General features: G+C 38.4%; 1 protein-coding gene across 1 annotated transcript in view; it reads right to left on the reverse strand.

Moving 5' to 3' along the window:
* LOC5569675 (insulin receptor substrate 1-B) overlaps positions 1-15,174 on the reverse strand; it is a 665,066-nt gene that overhangs the window by 608,891 nt on the left and 41,001 nt on the right. Inside the window, exon 2 of the mRNA XM_021845092.1 lies at positions 8,120-8,515. The gene's annotated coding sequence lies outside the window, so the exon portion shown is untranslated. The remainder of the gene's footprint in view (positions 1-8,119; positions 8,516-15,174) is intronic.

Below are 15,174 nucleotides of genomic sequence, written 5' to 3' on the forward strand. Positions count from 1 at the left end.
GAAAGCTGTTCTCGTCCATGATTTTCCATAGCTCTACGCAGTCGATACTGTCGTATGCCGTCTTGAAATCGATGAAAAGGTGATGCGTTGGGACCTGGTATTTACGACATTTTTGGAGGATTTGCCGTACAGTAAAGATCTGGTCCGTTGTCGATCGGCCGTCAACGATGCCGGCTTGATAACTTCCCACGAACTCGTTTACTACAGGTGACAGACGACGGAAGATGATCGGGATAATACTTTGTAGGCCGCATTTAGAATGGTGATCGCTCGAAAGTTCTCACAAGCTAACTTGTCGCCTTTCTTGTAGATGGGGCAGATTACCCCTTCCTTCCACTCCTCCGGTAGCTGTTCTGTTTCCCATATTGTGCCTATCAGCCGGTGCAGACAAATGGCCAGCCTCTCCGGGCCCATCTTTATGAGTTCAGCTCCGATACCATCCTTACCAGCAGCTTTATTGTTCTTGAGCTGGTGAATGGCATCCTTAACCTCCCTCAAAGTGGGGGCTGGTTGGTTTCCATTCTCCGCAGTACCGACGAAGGCATTTCCTCCGTTGTCCCGACCTTCATTGCCTGTGCTCTCAACGCCATTCAGATGTTCGTCGAAGTGCTGCTTTCATCTTTCGATCACCTCACGCTCGTCCGTCAAAATGCTCCCATCCTTATGCCTGCACATTTCGGCTCGTGGCACAAAGCCGTTGCGGGATGCGTTGAGCTTCTGATAGAACTTACGCGTTTCTTGAGACCGGCACTGCTGTTCCATCTCCTCGCACTCCGTCTCCTCCAGGCGGCGTTTTTTCTCCTGAAAGAGGCGGGACTGCTGTTGCCGTTTCCGTCTATAACGTTCCACATACTGCCGGGTCCCTTGCTGCAGTATGACCGCCCGCGCTGCATTCTCCTCCTCCAGAATCTGCCTACATTCCTCGTCGAACCAATCGTTCCGTCGACTCCGTCCCACGTACCCGACGTTGCTTTCAGCTGCATCGTTGATGACTGCTTTCACTGTTCTCCAGCAGTCCTCAAGAGGGGCTTCATCCAGCTCATTCTATTCCGGTAATGCAGCCTCGAGGTGCTGCGCGTATGCAGCTGCGACATCCGGTTGCTTAAGCCGCTCTAGGTCATACCGGAGCGGCCGACGATACCGTACGTTGTTAACGATGGAGAGTTTTGGGCGCAGTTTGACCATCACCAGATAGTGGTCAGAGTCGATGTTAGCGCTACGATAGGTCATGACGTTGATAATGTCGGAGAAGTGCCGTCCATCAATCAGATGGTCGATTTGTGATTCTGTCTGCTGTGGTGATCTCCAGGTATATTGGTATAGAAGGCTGTGCTGGAAGTAGGTGCTACGAATGGCCATATTCTTGGAGGCGGCGAAATCAATTAGTCGTAAGCCGTTTTTGTTCGTCAGCCGGTGGGCGCTGAACTTTGCAATAGTCGGTCTGAACTCCTCCTCATGGCCAACCTCCTTTAAATTTAAATCTCCTATGATGATTTTGACGTCATGGCTTGGGCAGCTGTCGTACTCGCGTTTGAGCTGCGCGTAAAAAGCGTCTTTATCATCATCAGTGCTTCCGGAGTGAGGGCTGTGCACGTTTATTAGAGAGAGATGAAGTTGAGAGATTTACAGTTCCACGTACCGAGCTTCCAATCGCTAGTCCCTTTACGTCGCTGTGGTCTTCGCAAATTGTCCCGGTTCGTATTCTCTCGTTGATTATTCGTTGCTTGATTTTTTACGGCTGGCTTGCAGAGCCTGACACCAATTCCCTAGATTTCCGGAGGACCATTCCCCCTAAATGTTCGGAGGACCATAGTGCGCAGTTTAGCTTAGAGTCCTTCTCTGGCACTCGGATGATGATCAGCCGCCCCTGACATGGGGAGCAGATGCTGTTGTGAGCCGCTCCTTACATGGAGTACAGACGCTCAAGGTTTGCAGAAGCAAGAGCAAAAGCAAACCCCCCCTCCCTGTCAGCATACGACCAAAGTTCCCACCGGGGGTTGGTTACCCAGTCTTCCCTAAGATTACTCGTACCCCGGCCGCGAGGAGGTAAGGATAGGAGTTGCTGGGCAAGAGGCTAAGGACCGCACAGAGGGGTCTATTTTATTCCATTTTGTTCATATTTAATGGTACGCCATGCCCAGCCATTTACCAACCCATACAAACACCAATCGATTTTTATTTTTATAGAAGAAACAGAAGATAGAAACGATTCAAATATGACGTCCATCGTTTTTTTTGGATTTCTAGACCCCCCTCCCCCCTCTGTCACGCTTTTTCCAATACCTAATATATGCACTGTCACACATCCATAGACACCCCCCTCCTCCCCCAAATGTTGGACGTCATATTTGAATGACCCCATAGATAGATAGACAGAAGATAGATAGAGCATCCTACTAATCTTCATGTTCCGCATTTTTTTCAGAACCGTATAATAGTCCTCGTTAAAGATTTCGTGAAATGCCGTTCTTCATCCGTTTGATAAGTATAACGTGTCTTATGAATAACTATTAGCGTTAAAATGATTAGAATGCCTATTGCAAAAAGGAATTTTTCGACAATAGATGACGTACTTAGTCGACGCTCCCATAATAACAATAAAATAACTTCGAGACGGGCTTGGTGGTGTAATGGCTACCGCTTCTGCTTCATAAGCAGAAGGTCATGAGTTCAATCCCAAGCCCTTCCTTTTTTCGTACTTAGTAGTTGTATTTTTCAATTGCTTCTATTTTCCACTCTTTATCTAGCACACTTAAAAAACTATTTGTTCATAGCATTCGCTACAACCGGAGACGGACTCCTAAATAGGCTAACCACAAACAAGTATCTTTGCCATGAAATAACCTTACAGTGGTCCAGTTTCAAAATGCAGCATCAATTCCTCCCCCTTCCCCTTATTGATCTGTATTCTGACGTGGCAGGTGCCATTGTTGCCTAAAAATAGAAGATAACCAGCTGTTAGTCCCAAGCAGTCATCTGGTTGATTCCTTACGTAGGTCCAGCTGATCTGGAGATACTAGAGTAGCAATCACGGGCGTCCAATCAAGCTCAAGCTCTTAAGCTCCCACACTAACAATAACTTCGTTAGAAACCATCATAAGTTTGAGAACTCTGTAGCTTTTTTACAAGAACATCTGTAATTAATATTTTTATGCTGACATGAAGTTGTTACGGGGATGACCTAACCTTGACCTTAGTTTAACTTGAAGAAAAATGGTTAACTCTCTGTAAATTTTTGCTCATACCAGTTGAAAATATTGAAGTAAAAAATGGCTTTAGTAAAAAATGCCTTCAAAAAGGAGACTTTATAGTGACAGCCTTAAAATATGAACAACCCACTACCAGCTTCAATATATGGTAATATTGAAACAAAGTATTTTAGTCTATATTGTGCAACCTATTGTCTGAAAATATTCTCCCATTTGGAAAATCAAAATAGTCAAATGGCCCTCTTCTTTTCTCTTTCAAGCAGCAGTAAAGATTCGACCAAGCAATCCTTGCGGTAATTCCCAACTGAGACCATATTTAGTTTTATTTTTATATGAAAGCATCGCCAGAAAGCACAAGCTTCGGAAACACTCCAAGGTACGTAGTGAAAACGAGCCAAGCTTCATCGTGCAGCAGGCTTCATGGTTGTCGTTCCCACAGAAAGTAAAGAAAAACTGTGCAACTGGTGCCTGCCATTTTTATCATCATCATCATTTCCATTATCACCGGCAAAGAGCATGGCGAAGCAGCGCGCTACCGTCGACGAAGACGATACTATCAGTGGCAGTATAATGTTGATTCAGAGACATTTTTTGCAAGATTTGTGCTGAGGATTAGGACTGAGTCGAATTCGAGTAGAAGGGGATGTTAATAAAAATAGTATTTCAGTTTAATATTTCAGAAAATAAAGGAGAATGGCAACGGAAAAAGATGTTTTTACTGTATTATTCTTCAAACAGAGTTAACCATTTGTGCATAGCTGGTAGAATGTAGCAAGTGCAAATGTATGCACTCAGATCTATTTTTCAAACAAAAGGTGATAGCCACATCGATAACATAGTAAATATAGTTCAAGGGACTAACAATGGAATATTGTCATTGTTAATATGTTCAATATTATGACACGTTGTTTTTTAATTCGTATTTTGAGCATTGAACCTAAATTTTTGTTATAATTGTGTTACATTTATCTAATCGGAAAACCACGACAGTGGCAATCCACAGTTTTTATTCCTGTATTCACCTGAGCTCACCATCAGATTCAATTGAGAAAAGGAAAAGGGAAAAGTTTAAGTAATTCCAGTGCCATATACCTGGTCTGACAACGAGAGCTGCAGATCTTTTCGCTTTTATTTCCCAGCTTCTAATCCTGTCTGCGGCGGTTTATATCTATCTGGTATATGTATATATTTGTCTACATCGATAATCGGCAGTCATAGTGGAACAAATCAAATGATTCTCGATGAACATTAATAAAGGTCCTATGTAATAATGAGAGATACTCTCATCTCTCGCAATCTTTAATTTACTATCACGTTTCGAAAATGGATACAACAAATTGGATATTTCAACTTAGGATGCTCGTTCTCTGTATGGTAAAAAGGGGACGTGTTGTTAAAATTTTGCCAGATAATAATGTACATTATGCAGTTATTTCTTACAGCTATTTTAAACCTGGTCCAAACTGAAAAGATAATTAAACATTTTTGTTCACCGTAATGATCGACTGGATGGATCATGTGGTGGAGTTACTATCATCATTCATAGGCGTGTTTCTGTTGAATACACTTTCATTGCTTTCTATATGCCTTTTCAATGCACTGTTTAGCAAGTAAATTTGCTTCAAACTGGCTTTGAAAATTTGTAAGGTACCGTTTTGATTCATATTACGGACAGCTTCAAATTCCGGACACTCTCGTTTGTATGGGAAACATTTCAAACGAAATGTTTCAATTTTCGCCGTCCAAAAGTTCTCATTTTCAAGGCTCGTTTTTTTAGGGTTTTTTTTCCATAAATATCATTGCAAATTTATAATGAGCAACTACCTTAGACGTTTCTTAAGTGGTTGAACGATTTCAATTGATGATTTGATTGTTCCATTAATGATTATCATGAGCTGTCCGTAATTCGAATCAAAGCGTCCGGAATATGAGGCAAAAGTGAGGGAGCGCCCGGAATAAGAATCATGAAAAGGCCACACGTTTTGATTTATTTAAAATTATTCAAGTTGCGGACGCGTATTTTTTACCCACCATCCGAAAATTAAGGGCTTCCGACGCTCGATAACGCTAAAAAATCATACAGAATGATTTGTTTTGTATGGTCCAAGCTGGGTTATACTTCACTGAGGCCTTAAGTGTCCGTAATATGAATCAAAACGGTATTCCTGGAGAAAATTTCCGGAGGAGTTCTGAAAGGAAATCTCCAAAGAAATCCCTAAAATCTCCGGAGGAACTGCTATTGGAATTCCCCTGAGGAATTCCTGGTGAAAATCCCCGGAGAAGTGCTTGAGGATTTTCCTGGAGGAATTGTTGAAATCTCCGGAGTAATTCCTGGTGTAAATTCCAGAGAAATTCCTGAAGGAAAACTCCAGATGAATTCTCTGAAAATTTTACCGAAGGAATTTTTCAATTAAATCCCCGGAGGAAATCCCCGAAAGAGAAAATACGAAGAAATTCTGAAGACATCTCCCGAGTAATTCATAGTGCAAATACCCAGAGGAATTCCTGGAGGAAATCTGCGGATAAATTATCTGAAAACCCCTCAAGGAAATTTTTGGAGAAGATACCCGAAGGAATATCTTAATGGAATCCCCGAAAAAATTCCTGAATGAAATCCCCAGAGAAAGCCCTGGACGATAGCCCCGAAAAAAATGCTCCTCCTGAGGAATTTCCGGCGAAAATACCCGGACGATTTCTTGGGGATGAATTCTTGAAACCTCCAGAGGAATCTGTGGAGGAAATCCTGGAGATAATTATCGGAGGAATTCCTAGACGAAATCTCAACTGGGAAATCTGGAGGAAATCTCCGGAATAATCCCTGGGGGAAATCCCCGGAAGAATTTCTGAACGGATTGCTCGAAAGAATTACTATTGAAAATCCCTTGAGGAACTCTTGGACGAAATCCCCGGAGGAGTTCTTGGGGGAAATCTTTGATAAAAATCTCCGGAGAAATTTTTGGAGATAACACTGGGAAATTCCTTGGAATAATCTCCGGAGGAAGCAGAAAAGCAAATCGTCGAAGCAAAAAAAAAACTCTACAAGAGTTCTTGTGAGAAATTCCTGGAGACCCAAGGAGGAATTCCTGGTGGAAGTCCTGTTAGACACATCGGAGGAACTTTGATGGAATTCCTGGCAAAACTCCTGGAGATTTCTGTAGGAGGACTTTGTTGATGAATTTCCAGATATATTTCCGAAGAAATGTGGTATTAGGATATTTCTCAATTCAATTAGCTTTACGTGTTTTTCCTCTTCTAGAAACCCCGATTCATTTGGTCTTATCCGACTCTAGTAACCTTTATAATCAGCTGGTTGCTCATGATGATTTTGATTATGATCATGTCCCTGTTACATTTCAAATATCCCATGAAGGGGTTCTCAATATATTCCCATTATACTCGAGCCGACTGGAATACCTACGAATGAAACATACTTCTATAGTAATCTTGATGATAACATTTCTTTGCAAACTAAACTTGATATTGACTTTGCTCTAGAAACTTTAACAAACTCCATTGTTGAAGCAAGGGGCATTTCAATGCCAAAATGTGAAGTAAAATTCGAACCCGCGATTCTAGACGATGATTTAAAACTTTTGATCCATCCTAAAACGTGAGGAGAAAGCAATTTCAAAAACTTCAGTAGCCGATTCCGGCATTGAAAGAGGAAAACAAATTATAACTAATTGCAAAAAAGGTGAACAACTTGCTATGCTGTTTGAAAGCGCGCACAATTTTAAGTTAGGATTCACTAATTCAATTGAAAATCAAGTTACACAGGATTTCGAAATCATGCTCAATCTAAAGAACGTTTCGAAAATTCCTTGGAGACTGATTTAGTAGAAGTGAGAACTGTTATTATGAAATGAAAACCATTCAAACCCCTGGCGATGATCGAATTGTTCACATGAAGAAACTTCCGGACAGTAGTTTATCATTCTTGGTTGATATATTTAACAAATGTTTTCAGTTGGCATATTTTCCTGACAAATGGAAAAATTCCAAGGTCGTACCAATTTTAAATCTGGATAAAAATCTTAATGAAGTTTCTAGCTAATGTACAATCAAATGTCGAATTAAATTGTTATTTATTTTAAACACAGAGCACCTTGATATAATATATGAATGTAATGTTTGAAATTACTAATAGAGGAATTATATACCTACTCCTAAATGCTAGTGTTCAAATGTTTTTAAGTACTTGTTGTTTTTTTTCATTAAATTATGAAACAAATCTCAGTCTGCCCCTGAATCGCCTATCTGAGCCTGGATGGGTGGTCGACAGTCTCTCCCAACCTTTGGCATTCTTTTCGCAAAGCTTGATAAAATCATCTTTCGGTTTTCTGCTTTTCGCTCGAGATTAAAATTACTCTGATGAAGCGTAAAATTGTTTCCCTCTCCCCCTTTCGAGATGCTTTTGCGCCCTGATTGCTACTGCTGCTGCTGAGTTTATTTGGCAAATTTCGGTCGGCCCCGCTGACAATTCGAAGTGCGCCGAGTTCGATTGAAAGTTTTGAAAGCTATGTAGATTGTTTTCGCTTCGAACCGAGCCGATCAATCGCATTTCCCGTTAATTGTTTGTGATGTCGACTTGTTTGCTTAACGTTTTCGTCGGAATGATCCGGCATTGGATAACATTTCCTATATTATTAGACTATTGGACTGCCGCAATCAGACAGCGTACCCTCTGTTGCCTTCAACCCGGGATTAATAAAACCTGTTTGGGGAAATTGAAAGGTTCCTCCCATTGACGCCAGTGGGAGGGGGTTTGTTGTGTTTTCCTTTTCCATACTAAGCCAGAATCCTTTACCACACTGGAATGCGCTATCTGGGATTAATAACCGAAACTTTGTGCTGCGAGAGAGGATTTTCGAGATTACGGGTGTTTTGGGCTAACGCCGAAAATCACTTACCTCTTGATATTGGTGTTCGACGCTAGAAGGTTCACACAAGGTAGAACAAATCCCGGTATAATTACTTGGCGAAACTTTGTGATTACAACTTCTCTGCTGTACTTTTTCTACACACAAAACACGATTTTCTATTACTTGCTTCAATCTTCACATTAGAACAAATACACTATTTTTCTTTTACCTTACTTTATATATTAATAAGACTATGCTGACACCGTAGACGATACATATAGCACTGTTTCACTTTATACACTTACACACTTAGATTTTTTCTTCTTATGATCGATAGCAATTTTCATTTTCGACAGGTTCGATTGATTTCTTATTTTGATTGGATTTTTTATCCTTGTGGAACCAGTAACTGCCTGTTGGTTTTTAGCAATAAGGTCAATAATGCTGAAAAGAAATAAAAGAAAATACATATTATTAATTACTGATAGTAAAGAAATTAAAAGGGTTTTTTTACGTCGGTCGACATCCTGCGTAAAAAAATGCTTGAGCTTGATTGGTCGCCCGTAGTTGCGCTACTAGAGTATCGTCATTTCTGCTGCACTTACACAAGGAACCAACCGGAAGAATGTGTGGGTTTAACAGACACCCTCAATGTATAAGTGCTGGTGATCTTCTATTTTTAGGCAACAATAGCGCCTGCCACGTCAGAATGCAGACCAATGAGGGGAAGAGGAGGAAATGATGTTGAATTTAGAACTGGCTCTACAGTAGACCGGATATACCCCTGCATTTACGGCAGTTCAAGTGGGAAGGTGTACTGCCCATGACTGCATATTTGTCACATTCGACATTTTTGACAATTTGGAGTTAATACCGTGGAGAGTTATCAAATGATACATACTTTCGATTAACTTACTGAAATCTGTGAGATTGTTCTACAAAATTCGAAACAAATACTAAGTTGTTTTGTCACATTGGTACACAGTACGAACGAAACCTGTAAAATTATAACGAGTTGAATGTAACAAAAGGACTCCATCATATATGATAGATATTTATGTGCGATCTTAAAATTACATTGCTGGTTTGATAATGAGCTATCAAAGTGGAAGAATATATAAAAAAAAGTTCTAAACGAAATTTGAACTCGCAACCTCTGAAGCGATAGCTACACGCCCGAGCTCTCTCTGCTGTTTCACCGTCTTAGCAAGTGGCTGACGAAAGTTGAACACGTTCTGCGTAAAATGAATATTTCTTAAATATTTCGTTTGAAAATGCAAATGTTTTACTTTTTATATTTTTAAAACAAGTACTGCCACCCATAGCTCGTGACTATAAACTGCATTTTCTTTTTTGAAAGATTTAAGCATGTTTAATAAAATGTTATAGGTGATTTTTTGATATAGCTGATATGGGGTAACATTGATCACCTATGTAAACAACGTTCGGTTATATTGAAAATGTCGTTACTTACTTAAATCATGACCCCTGAAGCCGAATATGAAGGCCAAACGCTTACAAGTCATTTAATTTTTGAGTTATTTTAAAATTAAAACCACCTCGAATCACGGAATACGCCTAAAGGTAGGCAATTTCCTAAGGGAATTCTATATTCTTCACAATAATTCGTTTATGTTACCTAATTGAGCATGCTTATGAAAGTTTTGACAACGGTATCGTTTTCAGCGATGCCATTTTTAGTAAGAATTACATTTTCCTTGCTCATATCGTTTACAGAACTTATGTGAGACATGAATCTTCGGTAGTGTCATCCTTACCTTGAAATCATTGTTTCGAAAAGTGGACAAATTTACGCATTAGGTAAACGCAATTTTCGCAAAAATCTTCACTTTCATTAGCTTATGAATATGAGAAAGAGAAGCACCATTCATGATTTGGAAATGTTCCATCAATAAATGATGATACGAACTTTTTATGAGATGAGTCATTCCGATAAATGTTACCCCGCTGATCAATGATACCCCGGATTACGGTATTACAGATTCGATTTGACGGTTGGCGGTTATATCGAGAAGTGATTGAAAGAGCAGTCAACAATGCGGTGCGTTCTCTCGGTCACGTGATTGTTGAGCGTGGCTAGGTTTGTTTTGTGGCAGATTCATGTAAATTTCTAGCGAATTTAACTGAAATATAGTTGGAAGGGCCCTGATTGGATGACAGATGGTCATATTTGCATCAGCTGTTGGCTAACGCTTGTTATTTTCAAATACCTGCCACAATTTTCCGTCGATGTCCAAATTGCGTGCTGCTTAATATTCACAAGTTTATGCTGTGTAATTATAACCGAATAACAGTCACATTGAGATTATACATGAGCCTCGTAATGTAATAGCAATTAAATTTCTATCAGAATTATTTTCTGACTATTCACCCAATATGCGATATTGGCTAGACAACATTTCAGCCTCGAATGTTACAAATATGCAGTTATGGGCAGTGTAGGCCTGGTATAATTTAATGGCAGAGAGGCGTGCTATTTTTTTTTTTTTGTAAAAAACGCGTTAATTTAAAAAAACGACGTTAAAAACCGCGTCATTCAAAAATCTACGTAAAAACCGCTTCGTGTTTTTCGACGTTTCATGACCATAAACATCATTATGTAGAACATTGTTTGGTATAAAAAAAAAACATTTTGACTCAGGGTTTTTACGTCGGGTTTTTTTTTTAATTAACGCGGTCAACGAATTGAACCAGGACCGACGAGTAGATTACAGAAATCGATGTCCGACACCATTTTAGAATCCAAGATGGTGACTTCATTTTTCCCTATGTTTTATTTTAAAGGCACCCTGTACTCGTGGCCACTACTGTGCCAAAATCAGTTCATCTGTCGCTTCTTTACCGATACAGACCTATTTTCAACTAATCTATATTTAAATATACTTTCACTGTCTGCTACTCTTTTACTCTCACACCGAGCAGGTAGGAGAGTGCTCTGCTGTTAGTCCAATCGATTTCCATAAGCCATTGCTTTTGCTATGTTTCATTTTTGCCGTGCTCCTTAGCTGCCTTCGAAGAGGGTCAGTTTGTCTCAGTCACCATCTGATACTGACGGAGGATGGAAGTGCTCCCTAAAGCACGGTCCTCCGTGCGGCGTCTTCTGGACGTTTTTTTTTGTTGAGGGTCTGGGAATCGAACCCATGACCTTCCGCTTATGAAGCGAAAGCGTAACCTCAAGGCTACGGACCCCCCTTACGATGACGACTTCTTATCTGTGAAAATAGTTTGAAACCCACACAATACATGTATTTTTGAAACGGAACCGACGAGTAGATGATGGAAACCGAAATCTGACATCATTATGGACTTCAAGATGGCAGCGTTAGGTTTGTGAAAATCACTCATAATCCATGCAATATGGGTAATTTTGGAACGTGGGTATGAAGTGATTTTCACAAACCGGAAGTCGCCATCTTAGATTCCAAAATGGCGTCGGACATCGATTTCCGTCATCTACTCGTTTGTCTCTTTCTGAAAATACGCTTTGCGCGCCTCTGCTCTTTATGCTGTGGTTAAATTCTACTCTTTACACGCATTGTGCAAGTTGATGCCAGCCCTGCGACTAATAAAACATTTACTTTTGATATTCGCTTAGTCGCGGCGCACATAATTTAAGTTTTTCGTGACATTGCTTTTCCATTATAAGGGTTTTTTTTGTAAAACTATCATGAGCTTTTCAATCTTTAAAACATTTGAATGATTGTGGGTTTAATAATGGGTAATATACAATTTTAATTTTAATATTAATTTAGTAATGTATCCGCAAGGTAAAGAGACAGGCATCTTGTGCCTGCGAACCTTATAAAATGAAATTCCCAGATATTCCCAGGTTTCAAAAAAATATTACTGGTTCAAAAATACATAAATGATAGACGCTTTTTTATTTCAAATGACTAAAAATTTATTTTCAAAGATAGGAGTTTGGCTTCGAAACACTTAAATAAAAAATCTATCGATAAATTTCAAAGTATTATTCACTGAAAGGGAAAAAAATCTTTTCGTTCTGAACGTCTAAACAACTTAGAAAAAATGGTGATTTTGATACACGAGAACCAAGAATGCTTATCAAATGATCTTCAATATTCAATGTCAGATATGAAAAAATAGAGTATTAGACCTTAAGAAATAAAAGCCTTTGTCTTAAAATAGGATTCAGATTTATGGACGTTATTAAGAGAAATTAATTTCTCTGAGGGCGTTTTGTATTTTTGTCATAGATGGTACCTTCGAAGAAATCATTCTTAAAAAAACCTTACAGGAACCACTACAGGAGAGCTTAATTTCTCATTTGAACAGACGCCACAGTACGTTGCTCCATAGACGGCGATAATAAGTATCCACATATGTTTACAGATACCATGCGTTATCGAAACAATAATTGGATATGGGATATGGGAAATCGGCACGCTGAGTTGGCTATAAAATCAAACTTAAGAAATACTAACATGTAACTTTGATTATCGATTTAAAAAAAGTTCCACCGAGTTCCACCCTTAATCATGCACAGACATGTTTCTAAGAGGTCTGAAAGATACAGCTGTAACTCCCTGCAACTCTTCGAGTTTTTTTACTATTTTTAGAAATACTCCTTAACCAGCACAATTATGAAAATGAGTTGTTTGTGATAAAAAATCCGAAAATATTGCAACGCTATGCGGTCTCGATTAAACCAGACATTACACCAGAGCAAGGTTATGCTTAAAATAATATATTTTAATTGTAGTTTCCAAGATTTTATTCAAATTTTATATTAAAAACCGAAAAATTGGAAAAATGCGATTTTTTTTTGGCATATAGGCGTATAAGTCACTTTTGCAGCTACGAGTCAGAAAAGACATATTTGCAAATAACTTCTTACATCATTATGAGCAAAAAAAATACAAATTGCAAGGTTTTTCTTGGAACATAATGAAATTTGCGTTTGGGACATTTTTGCGATTATGCGTATAGTATATGTAATTTATGCAAATTGTAGTGCAGAAACAACTTTCTCTTCCATACCAAGGTGCTCAAATGGCTTGATCTTCCAGTTTTGATTTTTGTCCCGCATCTCCATACATTCAACGCACTGTGAGACGTTTCATTAAGAATATTTTTAATTTTTTTTTATTTCCAAGTGACATTACGACAAATATAACTGCTTGTTTTGCTGTAGATTTCTTTCACGTATTACTAGAAGTTTGGTAATTTGTGACGATCCTTCTATGCAACTATTCCAAGAATTTCGTTTTAGATACCTTCATGAATTTAATCTGGTCTGGATTTTTCTAAGGATCATTTCCCTCCAAAGATCGTTACATTTTGGAAGCAAGTTCCAAGTATTTCAGAAATTTATCCATTGATTCTTCTATTGATTTCCCTAGGAATTTCTTTAACATTTCTGTTTAGAGAATCTTCAAGAATTCAAAATTCTTCCAGTTTCAAAACGTAAAGACTTCGTTCAACGCATCGTCATTGTAATCATCGAAACTTCAAAAGCAGTTTTTCTGTTCAAAATTGAAAATTCTTCGATGAAAATGTGTTCACTGTGTTTCGGTTGGAGAATAGAATACAGTGAACACATTTTCCTGTAAATTGTCTTGATTTTGAAGACACCGAAATCAATGACGGATCCTGCCCCCTTAAAGCTTTTTCCAGTCATTCATAAACAGAATGTTTCCACGGAAATGTCAAGGCAATTTTTTAGATTCTTTGGAAAAAAAATTTGAAGAAAAATTGCGAGAAATCTATATAATACAAATGGAATGGTGTTTGTATGCCACGAAATGACTTGAGAACGAGTCAGCGGATTAACATGATTCTTTCACAGTTAAAAGCTTCAAGCGTTCCGACGTGATTATTTGTATAAAAGAAAAAACTCAGGATATACACATCTGAGAAAAATACCATTGAGAACTTTTAGAATAGTCGTGTAATAGCCTCTAGAATTTTGCACCAGAGGGATTCCACGGAGGCATGCAAGTCGATTCTGATCGACCATTTCAAAAATATCTGAAACTTTGCACAGTTTTTCAGTTCCATCTAAATCGTCATTTTCCGATATCAAATCTTCAAGTTGAGTCACGACTAACTTTTCAAAAGGGTGTATGTGAAAATGGTTCAAAAATATTCAAAAAGCTGCACAGCAAAAACGGTTCGTTCGATTGTTAGACAACTAAAGAAACAAAGTTAGACAACTAAATAAAGATTCCAAAAAAAATACACACAGTAAAAAAATTTTTTTTGCATTAAAAAACATCATTTTTGTCACAAAAACTCAAATATCTCAAAACCCTATCGGAATACCAACGTAATTTTTTGAGGGAAAACGGTCCATTATATTAGCTATCTACCATAAAAATTTGGTGATGGTAAGCCAATAAACAAAAAAGTTATGACATTTCAAATATTTCACAAATTTGACACTAAGTGAAATTTTTTTTTTTCATTGTTAATTTTTTTTAGGACCGCAGTTTGTTGCTGAATTTTTTGTTAAGGGTACCACATGAGGTTAACAAGTTGTTTTTATGATATTTTATTTAATTAGTCATAACTATTATAGCATCTATTAGAAAGTTAGACGCGATCCAGTGTTGTGATCTAAAGTCTTGATAGTGTCATATTTTTAATTGTACGTAACTGAAGAAAAATTCTCTCAATAGTGTTGAAACCTTTTGATAAAAGAAACCTATAAGAAATCTAATATTGAAGACAAAAGCTACAAAAAAAGTTTTCTATACAGGTATACGACTAGTTTACCTGCAAAAAGTTTACCTCGTAGAGAACAAGGCGGGTCTATACCCAGGTGATCTAGTATACGTAAAGCAGGTCGGTTTTCTCGGCGCTGGTTTTCTCCACAAAGTTAAAATCTGATTACATCTGGGTATAGACCCGCCTTGGTAGAGAATAGACTTTGTTAATCATATTTGGGAGAAAGCGAGTAACTTCAACAACATCAAAAACATGATAGGTACATACCATGAACATACTCACGAAAAAGCTAAAAATATACTACCACCATGGTTATAAAAGATTTAATTGTAAAATTTTTCTTCAGTCAAGCAAACGACACCAAACTAGTCAGTAAAAACTTAAAAGTGATT

This window comes from Aedes aegypti, chromosome 2 (assembly GCF_002204515.2).
Source record: "Aedes aegypti strain LVP_AGWG chromosome 2, AaegL5.0 Primary Assembly, whole genome shotgun sequence".
NCBI classification, from domain to species: domain Eukaryota; kingdom Metazoa; phylum Arthropoda; class Insecta; order Diptera; family Culicidae; genus Aedes; species Aedes aegypti.